Raw genomic sequence first — 11,404 nt, forward strand, 5'->3', positions numbered from 1 at the left:
TATTTTCTTTTTAAGTAATACACTTTATGAGAATTGGTATAAATTAATTCTAAGCAGAATATGATAAATTAAGAATATATATTATAATCTTATAGCACTAAACAGAATATTGCAAAGAGGTGGATCTAAAAAGCAAATAGAGGAAATAAGATAAACTACTAAAATATTTGATTAATTGAAGGCAGAAAATAAGAAATAGAAGAACAAAAAACAGGTAGGACAAATATAAAACAAATAGAAAGATCATAGATTTAAACCAAAGCACATCGATAATTACATTAAGTGTAAATAAACTAAACACTACAACTAAAAGGCAGAGATTATCAAATTAGATAAAAATGACCCAAACCTATACTGTCTTAAGAGACATTTTAAATTTATAGACACAGATAAAACAAAATGATGGAAAAATACATGATGTACATATAATATAGCTAATAAGATGAAATACAAAGGAAAATAAGAACACAAGAAAGCTGGTGGAGTCATCTTAATATCAAAGTAGGCTTCAAGATGTGGTGTATCACTAGATATAAAGAGAGAAATTTCATATTGACAAAAGGGTCACTTCATCAAGAAGTTTTAGCAATCCTACATATGTACACTTAGTAACTGTATTGTTTATTAGGGCTGCTGTAACAAAGGATCACAGACTGAGCGGCTTAAACAACAGAAATTTATTTTCTCACAGTTCCGGAGGCTGGGCGTGTGATATCCTGCCAACACTAGGATATCACACACCCAGTGTTGGTTCCCTCCAAGGGCTGTCTTCTCCCTGTGTCTTTACATTGTCTTCCTTCTGTCTATGTCTGTGTCCAGAACACTATGTCCAATAACTTTTTTTTGCTAAATATATATATATTTTATTGAAGTATAGTCAGTTTACAACATTGTGTGAATTTCTGGTGTACAGCATAATGCTTCAGTCATACATGAAAATACGTATATTCATTTTCATGTTCTTTTTCACCATAAGTTACTACAAGATATTGAATATAGTTCCCTGTGCTATACAGTATGAACTTGTTTATCTATTTTATATCAATAGCTGTTTATATGCCCGGTAAACATATGTACATTTTTTTCAAGGACACATGAAACATTCACCAAGATAAACCATATGCTGGACCATAACATAAATGCATATTAAAAGACTGATGTCTTATGGAGTATGTTCTAAAAGAAATCTAGAAAAGTCCCAAGTATTTGGAATATAAACAACACAGCACTAAACAACTTATGAATCAAAGAAGAAAGAAATTACAAGAGAAATTGTGAAATACCTTGAATTGCAAGATAATAATATAACATATCAAAATACATGGGAGATAGGTAAAGCTATGCCTAGAGGGAAATTTATAGCTTTAAATGCTTGTATTACAGAAGAAGAAAAGTTTTGAATCAATAATCTAACTTTCCACCTTAAGTAGCTGGGAAATGAAGACAAATTAAATCCAAAGTAAGAGGAAGAAAGGAAACAGCAAGATGGAGAAAGAGAAAATAAAAGTGGGGCCAGGGTAAAGGCTATTTGGTGGTTCCTTACACTGTTCTTACAGGTTTTCTGTATGTTTCAAATTACATCACAATAAAAATTTAAACAAAGTGGGTGGAATGTGCAAACTGGTGATACTGAACGGTTCAAATTTTGGTCAAGCAAGATTGTCTTTTTCTGCTGAAATGAAGACCAGAGGGGGAAAGATACGGGAAGGAATAAAAGTTACGGTTGAAGAAATTGGAAGGTTGAGTCCTTAGATGCATCACAAGGATGCACCAGGTTTCCATGCCAGTTGGCGTTCTCTCCTTGATGTTTCTTGCACTCAACACTTAAACTCCTCTTGCAACTTTAACCTAAACACCATTGTGAAGCCAAGTTTTTCTTACAGTGTTATGGGGAAGAGGATTAAGTTTTACAGGGAGAGAAGACAGGCGTTTAAATTTAGACGTGGATGAAAGCAAATCTCATATTGCATCTGAATCAGAAACGAGGCAGAGTCCTTCTTTATTCTAAAAGCCAACAGCTGCTCAGAGACAAGCAGATTGAACCACTTCCTCCCTGCTCAGAAATTCTCAGAGGAGAGCGCACACACGCACATTTATATACACATATGGTTAGAAGAACAAAGAAAAGGAGCACAAGGAAAAATAATTCATTGATGATGTAATTTGCAACTTCAGTGCACAGTTATATGTTTCATATCACATGACTTCCTGCAAAAAGCATGTTCATGAGTCCAGGCAATTCTCTCAAATCAGGAGGTTAAGGATTACATTTAGATAAGCACTAACCAACCAATTAAGACAGACTAGTTATTTTTTTTTAAAGAGAGAGATGTTACTTCTTTTTTAGATTTTTATTGTGAAAAATTTCAAACGTATGCAGAAGAATAGTGTAATAACCCCCTTACCCACCCATCCCCCAGACTGAACAATCCAATTACACTGAGTTGGAAGAAATCATAAAAGAAAAAGTCTGCAGTTTGGGATACAGAGCAGGGCATAGTTAAATTTAGCTTTACTGGGAACTTGCTCCAACTTGATTAATCAGCTAATCAAACCTCTTTGTTTCATTTCAGTTTCCTTATCGTCATCCAGAAAGGCTATTCACCACTCACCAGCTGCACAAAGTTTCTGTGGGTCCGGGTCAAATGCTCATGCTCTGTTTAAGATTCTTTGTCTTAGTTGATCCCTTGTTGATCAAGAGTTGGAAAAAAGATGTGATATTATTTTCTATACTCAGTCCACCACGTTGGAGATGGTGGCAGGGTGTCTGCATGGGCAAATGGAGCTATAAACTGGGGTCTCGGGTGAGAGCTCTGGGGCTGGAAATCTGCTAGAAGTGATAGTCCCTAAAACTGGGAGACCGTGTCAGGTAAGAAGGGTGCAGAGGAGAGGAAGGCTTGGGTGGAACCCTCTGAAACACTCCCATTTAGGTTACAGGAGGGACACGCAGCAGCTGGGCCATGAGGCACACAGCCCTGGGAGAAAAGGAGAAGAGAGGGGTTAAGAGGGGTTAACCACACAGGGGGACTGAGGGTGCTGAAGTCCCTCAGAATGAGGCAGGACAAGGACATGGCACAAAGCTTATGAGGCAGAGAGAAAAATCGCATTTCTATCTGCTGCATCTCACCCCCAACCCCCGGCCCCCTCCCGGTATCTTCCACTTCTGGAATCCCTAGTCTCTGGAGGCAACATTGCCCTTGCTCCTTTTCCCCGGTTCTTTTCGCACCTTCTTCCTCCCCTCCCTCCTGGACTAGCTAATTCCTACCCTGAAGTCAGATCTCAGCCTCCAAATCTCTTTTCTGACCTTCCAGCGAGATCAGATCCCACCATTACACCTTCATGATACACTGTGTGTCTGTCCGCTAGAAAACGTTTACGTTGTCATCGTGTATTTTCACGACTCTTTGACTAATCCTACGTCCCCAGGTAGACAGGTCACTCCATAAGGGCAGAGACCATGCCTGGGCCATTCACGAAGTGTCCACCAAGTGCCCACTTCAGGGTCTGGCTCAAGCTGTACTCAGTCGAGATTGAATGAATGAATGATTGAGGGCAAGCAGGTAGTGGCACATTCTCAGGACTCGAGGCCAAATATTCTTTCTGGAACCCCTCGGAAGTTCCATCGGATCATCGGCAGTTCCTGCTCACAACCCTGGGTAACACTGACTGGCCACTGCTCCCATGGCCAGTGTCCTGAGTGGGGCCAGCCCAGCCTCCTGCACTCCGGCCTCAGCTCTGCTCTGCAGAGATCGCTCACCATGTTGCTGAGAGCTGTTTTGGGGGACTGATGAGGGTGGAAGCCAGACTGAAAAGAGTGGGAGGTGAGGAAAGGGAGGCAGTGGGTGTAGACAGCCTTCTCACAAGTTTGGCTTTGAAGGGGAGGAGAGGATTAGGGTGGTGGTTGCAAGGAGCTTTGTGGTCAAAGCAGAGATTTTTTTGTTTTTTAATTTAGGGAGTGATTTAAACATGTTTAATTGTCATGGGAAGGTTCCAATCGGGTGGGACAGGTTGAATAATTCAGTGTGAGGAAGGATCCAGAGAGGAAGAGTGAAGGCACTTCTAAGGGGCACATGGATGTTAATAGAAGCTCTTTCGCCTCACAGGTGGCTGAGGCCCCGACAAGGGAGGCAGCCGCTCGCCCCGCCCAACGTGGGATGCTGGACCACTAAGCACGAGCGGGGAGGGAAATGTCTGAGAACTAGTTCTGAGTCAGTATATTGACCGCCCACCTCCAGCTTATAAAGCGGATGGATGAAAAGCCCAAGAGGGAGGGGACCAGAAATTATGGAGGAGTTTTCTGGAGGAGACACTTGTACTACAGAGCCCACCCCCAGCCCCCTCCGTGGGAGGAGGGAGGTATGCTTCCTGTTTCTTCCAAATCAACCAAGGAGGGCCACCTGGGGAACTCGAGGGGTGGTCCCTCGAGCCAGGGGGACACAGGGGTGACTGAGGCACACCTGGAAACCTACAGGGGAGGCTGTGGCTGTCTGTCAGTGGCTGGGCTTTTCCAAAGAGCTTTATTTGAGAGGTAGGTGAAGGTTGGTCCTGTGGGTGCACCTCCTGTGACCAGAGGTTGGTCTAGATCAACAGTTTGCATGTGGGTGACTTTATGCCCCGGGGGACATTTGGCAATGTCTGGGGACATGTTTGGTTGTCATGGTGAGGAGGCTCATCTAGTGGACAGAGGCCAGGGACGCTGCTACACATTTCACAGCGCATAGGTCGGCGCAGGCAGAGGGGAGGACAGGGTGGGTTTGGTGTTGGGAAGCTGAAGAAGTTCCCATAGGAAGGGCTAAGCTTTTTCTGTGGAATAAGAAATTCATCATCTGCCGGGAATGAGGGGGATGGGAGGGCCATAGAGATTTGAAAGAATGACGAATTGAAATAGTCTCTGGGGAGTAGGGGAGCTAGGAGACACAGTAGGTTCGCCAAACAACATGTAAGAGAATGGAGGGGTCCAGAGGCACAGGCAGGGCAGATTCCAGGGGGCCACCCAGGGGTCCTGCAGCAGAGCCTGTGTGCCCAGGCCTGCCCACTGAGCACTACTGCTACCCGAAGTGGCACTGAGGGCCTCCGTGTTAGCAGTGCCATCCTCTTTTGTTGCTGTAGCTAAGAGCTGTCCACTAGTCCAACTTGAGCATCTCTCACTGGCTCACATGATGAGTCAGTTCCTTGATCAGGACAGGCCCAGTAACTGCGGGCAGCTGTCAGCCTCAATTGCTCCCATTTTGCCTTTACAGAGGGGAGAACCTTCTGACTTGCGCCTCATAAACGTCATTGAGCATGGCTCTCCCTGCCGTGTTCTTGGTGCTCCCGCCAGAGTGGTGAGATACGGAGGCGGGACATGCAGCTCTCATTGGCTCTTACGCAACAGCTTGGTGCTATGGCGGTCAGCAACAGACACTGACTTCGCCACAAAGGAAATTCATCGGAAGGATATGGAGTCTCTCACAAAATAAATGGGGAAGTTGGAGAACCCAGTCTGAAAAGCACAGGGACCAGGGAGGCCTTGGGGACGCAGAAGCACGAACTGGTTGATAGTCTCATCTGGCCACTACGGGGGTGCATCAACCCTCACCTCTTCTCTGCTTTTCTTTCCCTCCATTCAAGAGTCAGAGTCCAGGAGAGAGCGCCTTGGTAGGCTCAGTGTCCTCCCACCCCAGGGAGGACAGACATCATTTTCTGATTTTCCTAGGTAATCAGGGTGCTATTCCCGGAATCCGGAGAGCAGAGGCAGGACTGAGAAAATAAGGCTTAGGGACTTCCTCAGCTCTACTGGGAGAAGGTTCTGGATGCTCATTTCTTGGAAGACTCTCCACAGTTCTCAAGAGCCCCTCCTCCACGATAAAGATTCCTAAACTCTGAGTCTCAGACACTCTTGCCACTCGGATGCAGACGATTGCATAACCATTTCAGGGTGCTGCTGGACTCCCAGTTGAGTCTCTGCTTGGCAAGTCTCTTGTCTCCTCTTACCAGCCTCTGTCTGGCTCAGAGGCAGGCCTCATACATCATCCTGCTGGGGACACGCAATTTAACAATTTCATGCCCACGGACCCATGTGTTACATAAGCAGGGCCCTAACCCTCCTCTTAATCTTGTACATTTTTTTTCCTAAAAGGGCAAAACACTATTTTAGTCACTGTTTTGCGGGGAGAAAAAGTCCTGTTTGTCCTCATGATTCACATTGGTGGTTTTTGGATGTTGTATTGATTCATGACGACTCACTCAGCATCTGGTATGAATTAAACGGGACTTTCTCTTGGTGACAGTAAAATGAAAGATCTTAAACAAGGCTGACATTAAAAAGAGGCCTGGTGGGAACTTCTTCAGGACTTGAGTCAGTTCAAGCAGATGCCGTACAGTGTCAGCAAAGTGAGCAAAAAAACCAACCCGCCACGCGGCTTTGGTGTGGTGCTGCCCTTGACGTAACGTCTGCTCCTCACTTTCTTGCCGATGAGTCTTTGTGGGTCAAACTGCTTCCCGCAATGTGTTGTGTTGTTTCATTCTGCAGCCATTGTTCCAATAGACGCAGGGGGAAATGGAGGCAGGAAACTGTCATGGATGTCACATTAGGGGCCAGATTCTCTCTGCTTTGTTCCAGGACGTTTTCTGCAGAAGTCCAGAGGCCATCCAGTGGTTCTTTTTTGGGGGCGGTGAGGGGAGTAATTAGGTCTATTTATTTAATTTATTTATTTAATGGAGGCACTGGGGATTGAACCCAGGACCTCGTGCATGCTAAGCACGTGCTCCACTACTGAGCTATACCCTCCCCCCATCCAGCGGTTCTTAATGGGGGATGATTTTGCCAATCCAAGGGGCATCTGGCAATGTCTGGAGACATTTTTGGTACTCAGAGCTGGGAGGGTGCTACTGGCATTTAGCGTGTAGAGGCCAGGGATGCTGCTAAAAGCATCCTATAATGCTCAGGACAGTCTACATAGCAAAGAATTTTCCAGCCCCAAATGTCAATACTGCTGAGGTTGAGAAACTGCTTTAATCCAAACTGACACTGAATCCCAAATGACTTGATGATTTCAGGTCATTAATTGACTTAATGAAAGGCTTCTAGTTATGGTAAAAACAGATCTTTTGAAAAATCATGTAATTTCTGTGTTTAAAAAGTGTATCAATCTTGCCTAGATCTTAGTCTCTAAATACCATTCTCCACTAAAAGGAACCAAGGTTCCTGAGAAATGGCCATTCTAGGGCTGCAACAGATGAGCAAGGAAGGTATCAGAGACTATGGGGTCAGATTAAAAGGTAACAGGAGCCAAACTGAAGACGTTCCCTATGGTCAAAATGGGATGCTTTGGGCATCAAAAAGAATAACGCAAATATGGGAAAATTCATATCTGCAATCATGTGGCTTAGAGAGGCTTCCTTTATTTTAAAAAACGGCATTTCCATTGCCTCTTAAAGTTAGGTGTTCTCATTTTTCTTTAGTATTATCAACAATGGAGGAAAGGAAATTTGTATCACCTTGATTAAGCTCCCATATTAAAGTTGCTCTGGAAAGGGAGCCGGAATGAGGCTACACAGTGATCACACAGTCATCATCAAACAAACCATGACTAGGCACATACCCTGAGATGGCTGCAGCTCTCAAGTGGGAAAGAGAGTGAGAAAGAGAGTAACGTATGAACCGGTGATTGCAGAATGGACAAATATGGTCTACAATAGTAGGGTGCGTCAGCTGGAATTGTCCTCTTATAACCAAAAACCCAACTCAAGTAAGTTTAAACAATAAAAAGAAGTTACTGAATCATAATCAAGAGATCTAGACAGTGCTACTCAAAGTATGGACTGGAGAGGTCCACAGACTGTTACTGGTCCACGTTGAGATATAACTATACTGCTGAAGTCATGCACAGTCATCTTAATAGACGTTAAGGCCTGCAAGCCTTGTAATTGCCCAGCTGCAAGACCAAAGAAAGAGCCCGGAGACAGTGACAGAGACATCAATGATTGATTGGGCAGAGAATCTTACATACCCTAAGCAAAGTCCTAGAGTGACACCTCACCATGTACAGTGAACAGCAGGCAGGACACTGCAGCAGTCTTTGCTACTCGGCGGGGAAGAAGGAGGCTACCAATTATTGGGGGGATTGATGTCAGGTTGGCTCATCAGTCACCAGGGAAACCAGGGGCTGGGGCAGGGAGCAAGCATGCAGGCAGTTACTGAATAAGCCCCATGATTAAGAGAACTGGATAGTCATGTGAGTGGAGTTGAAGGTGAGACGGGGACTGGTCAAGCAGGGAATGTACTACAGAGAGCAAGAGAACAGCCATCTTGAGCGGCCTGACCATAAACCGTCTTTCTAAAAACTTCCTTTCTTCCATTTTTTAAAGGGGAGGAGGTAATTAGGTTTATTTATTTACTTATCTTTTAAGTGGAGGTACTGGGGATTGAACCCAGGACCTTGTACATGCTAGGCAGGCACTCTACCACTGAGCTACCCCCTCCACTGCCATTGTTGATAATGATAAAGAATCATGAGAACACCTGGGTTTAAGAGGCAATGGCAATACTACTTTCTATAAGGGAGGCTCTAGAAACCATATGGTTCATTTTTATTGTATGTCACAAAAGTATCAGTCAACGGGATAATAGAAATATGAAACTGGAAATGAAAATCAAAACTGCCTTAATCACAGACAGTTTGAGAAACACTGGCCTAGTGTGGTGATTCGAAATCCTGGCTACTCCTTAGACTCACTGGGTGAATTTTGACAACTAGTCATACTGGAGTTCATTCTTAGAAATTTTGCTTTAATTGACCTAGGATGAAACCCATGGGTATTTTTAGAAGCTCTCTAGGTGGTTCTAATGTGTAGCCAGAGTTGAGAACCAGTATTCTGGATTTAAGCTGGCCTCAGATGAGAATTGATCTGATGGTCAGGAATGTCATCAAGGACTTGGGTCCTCATAGCACTAAATGCTTATATTAGAAAAGAAGAAAGAGCTCGCATCAGTGATCTCAGTTTCTACCATAACAAACTAGAAAAAGATGAGTAAACTAAGTCCCAAGTAAGGAAATGAAAGGACATAATAAACATCAAAGAGGAACTCAATGAATAGAAAACAGAAGAACAGATAAAATCAATGAAACCAAAAGCTAGTTCTTTGAGGAAATGAATAAAATTGATAAATCCCTAGCCAGAGTGACTAGGAGAAAAACAGAGAAAACACAAATCACTAATATCAAGAATATCACTGCAGATTGTATAGATATTAAAAGGGTAGTAAGGGTATGTTATGAGCAACTTTGTGTCAATGAATTGCATAACTTAGATGATATGGATAATTTCCTTGAAAGAATCAAACTACTAAATCTCACTCAAGAAGAAATAGACAACTTGAATAGCCCTACATTTATTAAAGAAATTGAATTTGCAGCCAAAAAGCCTTCTTACAAAGAGTACTTCAGGCCCAGATGACGTTCCTGGTGAACTCTACCAAATATTTAAAGAAGAAACAATGCCGCTTCCATACAGACTCTTCCAGAAAATCGAAGAGAAGAGAATACGTCCCAACTCATCGTTTGAGACCAGCATTACCCCGATGCTAAACTCAAAGACATCATAAGGAAATACATAAAAATCCCAAAAATCCCTACACCTACCAAATAGGCACTCATTCCTGAGATAGTCATCATTTGTTGCCTACCCCTTAATAGCTCTTTTGAAAAGAAGTTATCCTAACCCAGAACCTAGATCTTAAATGACCTTGAACTGTATAGAAGGCCTTCTTCTGCCTGGTTCCAGATGTTTGGAACCAAGGGCAGCCATTTAATTGTGCCTGGAGACTGGCTTAAAGAGGTGTGCTGGAACCCAAACAGATGCCCTTCTCAGGAGGCTGACCTAAGAGACAAAAAGGGAAGGAACATTTGGTGTAGGAGCTGAGGATGGAGATTCATATTGCCTAAGCAGTTGTGGCAGCCATATGGGAACCATGAGGAAAAAGGAGATGAAACAGATCCAAGGAGTGGAATGAGGCAGAGGCACAAGCATAGGCAGAAACGGCATGACAGAGAGAGCTAGCAAGGAGGAAATACCCTGACTTTCTGTCTCTTGGGGGCCCAGCTTTTCGGATTCTGCTGGGTTCATATAAGACCCTTTATACTTGACACATGAGTGCCCTCCTGTTTCTTATAGCCAAAACCACCCTGACCAAACAAAATGTTCAATAAATGTTAAGTTCTTTCCCTTCCTACAGGCTAAGTCCTTGGTGTCACTTCTTAGCCTTAGCCTAAGGATACCATGGGCCACCTTCTTCATTCCCAAAAGCCTCAGAGATTTAATTGGATTCACTTTTCTTTTGTGCATGTTCATTAAAGAAAAAAAATGTTTTTATTGAGGCATAACATAGTAAAGAACACAAATCTTAAGTATGTCTGTCAAAGAATTTTTACACACTCACACATAAACACATCCTTATGTAACTACCACCCAGACACAGAACATTTCCACTGCTTACAGGAGGTTACTCTTTCTACTCTCTGTGGAGTTGCAGATCAGTTATGAGCAGCTGGTTGGGTGTCCATGTGCTATGAACTGAATTGTGTTCTCCCATAATTCATGAGTTGGAACCCTAACCCCCAGTGTGACTATATTTGGAGATATGGTTTTAAAATGTAATTATTTTTCTTTCTCTTTTTGGATGACTTCACTTAGTCATCCAGACGATCTCATACTAAGTGAAGTAAGCCAGAAAGAGAAAGAAAAATACCATATGATATTACTTACATGTGGAATCTAAAAAGAAAAAAAAAAAGGACACAGATGAACTTATGTATAAAACAGAGATAGACTCACAGACACAGAAAACAAACTTATGGTTACTGGGGGGAAGGGAGGTGGGGAGGGATAAATTGGGAACTCAGGATTTGCAGATACTAACTACTATGTATAAAAAACAGATAAATAAGTTTCTACTGTATAGCATAGTGAACTATATTCAATACCTTGTAATGGCCTATACTGAAAAAAAATATTTAAAGGTAAACTTGGAACTGTAGTTAAATGTCAATATATATATATTATTGAATTACTATGCTGTGACCAGAAATTAATACAACATTGTAAATTGACTACACTTCAATTAAAAATAAAGAACCATTGCAGAAAATCTTTTTATAGACTGCTTTCATATGGTGATGTGTAATCATCCCAAATTTGTTTCATTAAATTGGAAAAAGGTACCTGTTAGTAATAATATCAGATACAAACAGCAGTGTTATTTATGATTTTAAAATAGTTAAGACTTGAGTAGGGAGGCTACAGCTCATTGGTAGAGCATGTGCTTAGCATGCACGAGGTCCTGGGTTCAATCCCCAGTACCTCCATTAAAATAAATAAGTAAATAAATAAATAAACCTAATTACCCACCCAAAATAATTAAGAC

The sequence above is a fragment of the Camelus dromedarius genome, chromosome 29 (genome assembly GCF_036321535.1).
Source record: "Camelus dromedarius isolate mCamDro1 chromosome 29, mCamDro1.pat, whole genome shotgun sequence".
NCBI lineage: Eukaryota > Metazoa > Chordata > Mammalia > Artiodactyla > Camelidae > Camelus > Camelus dromedarius.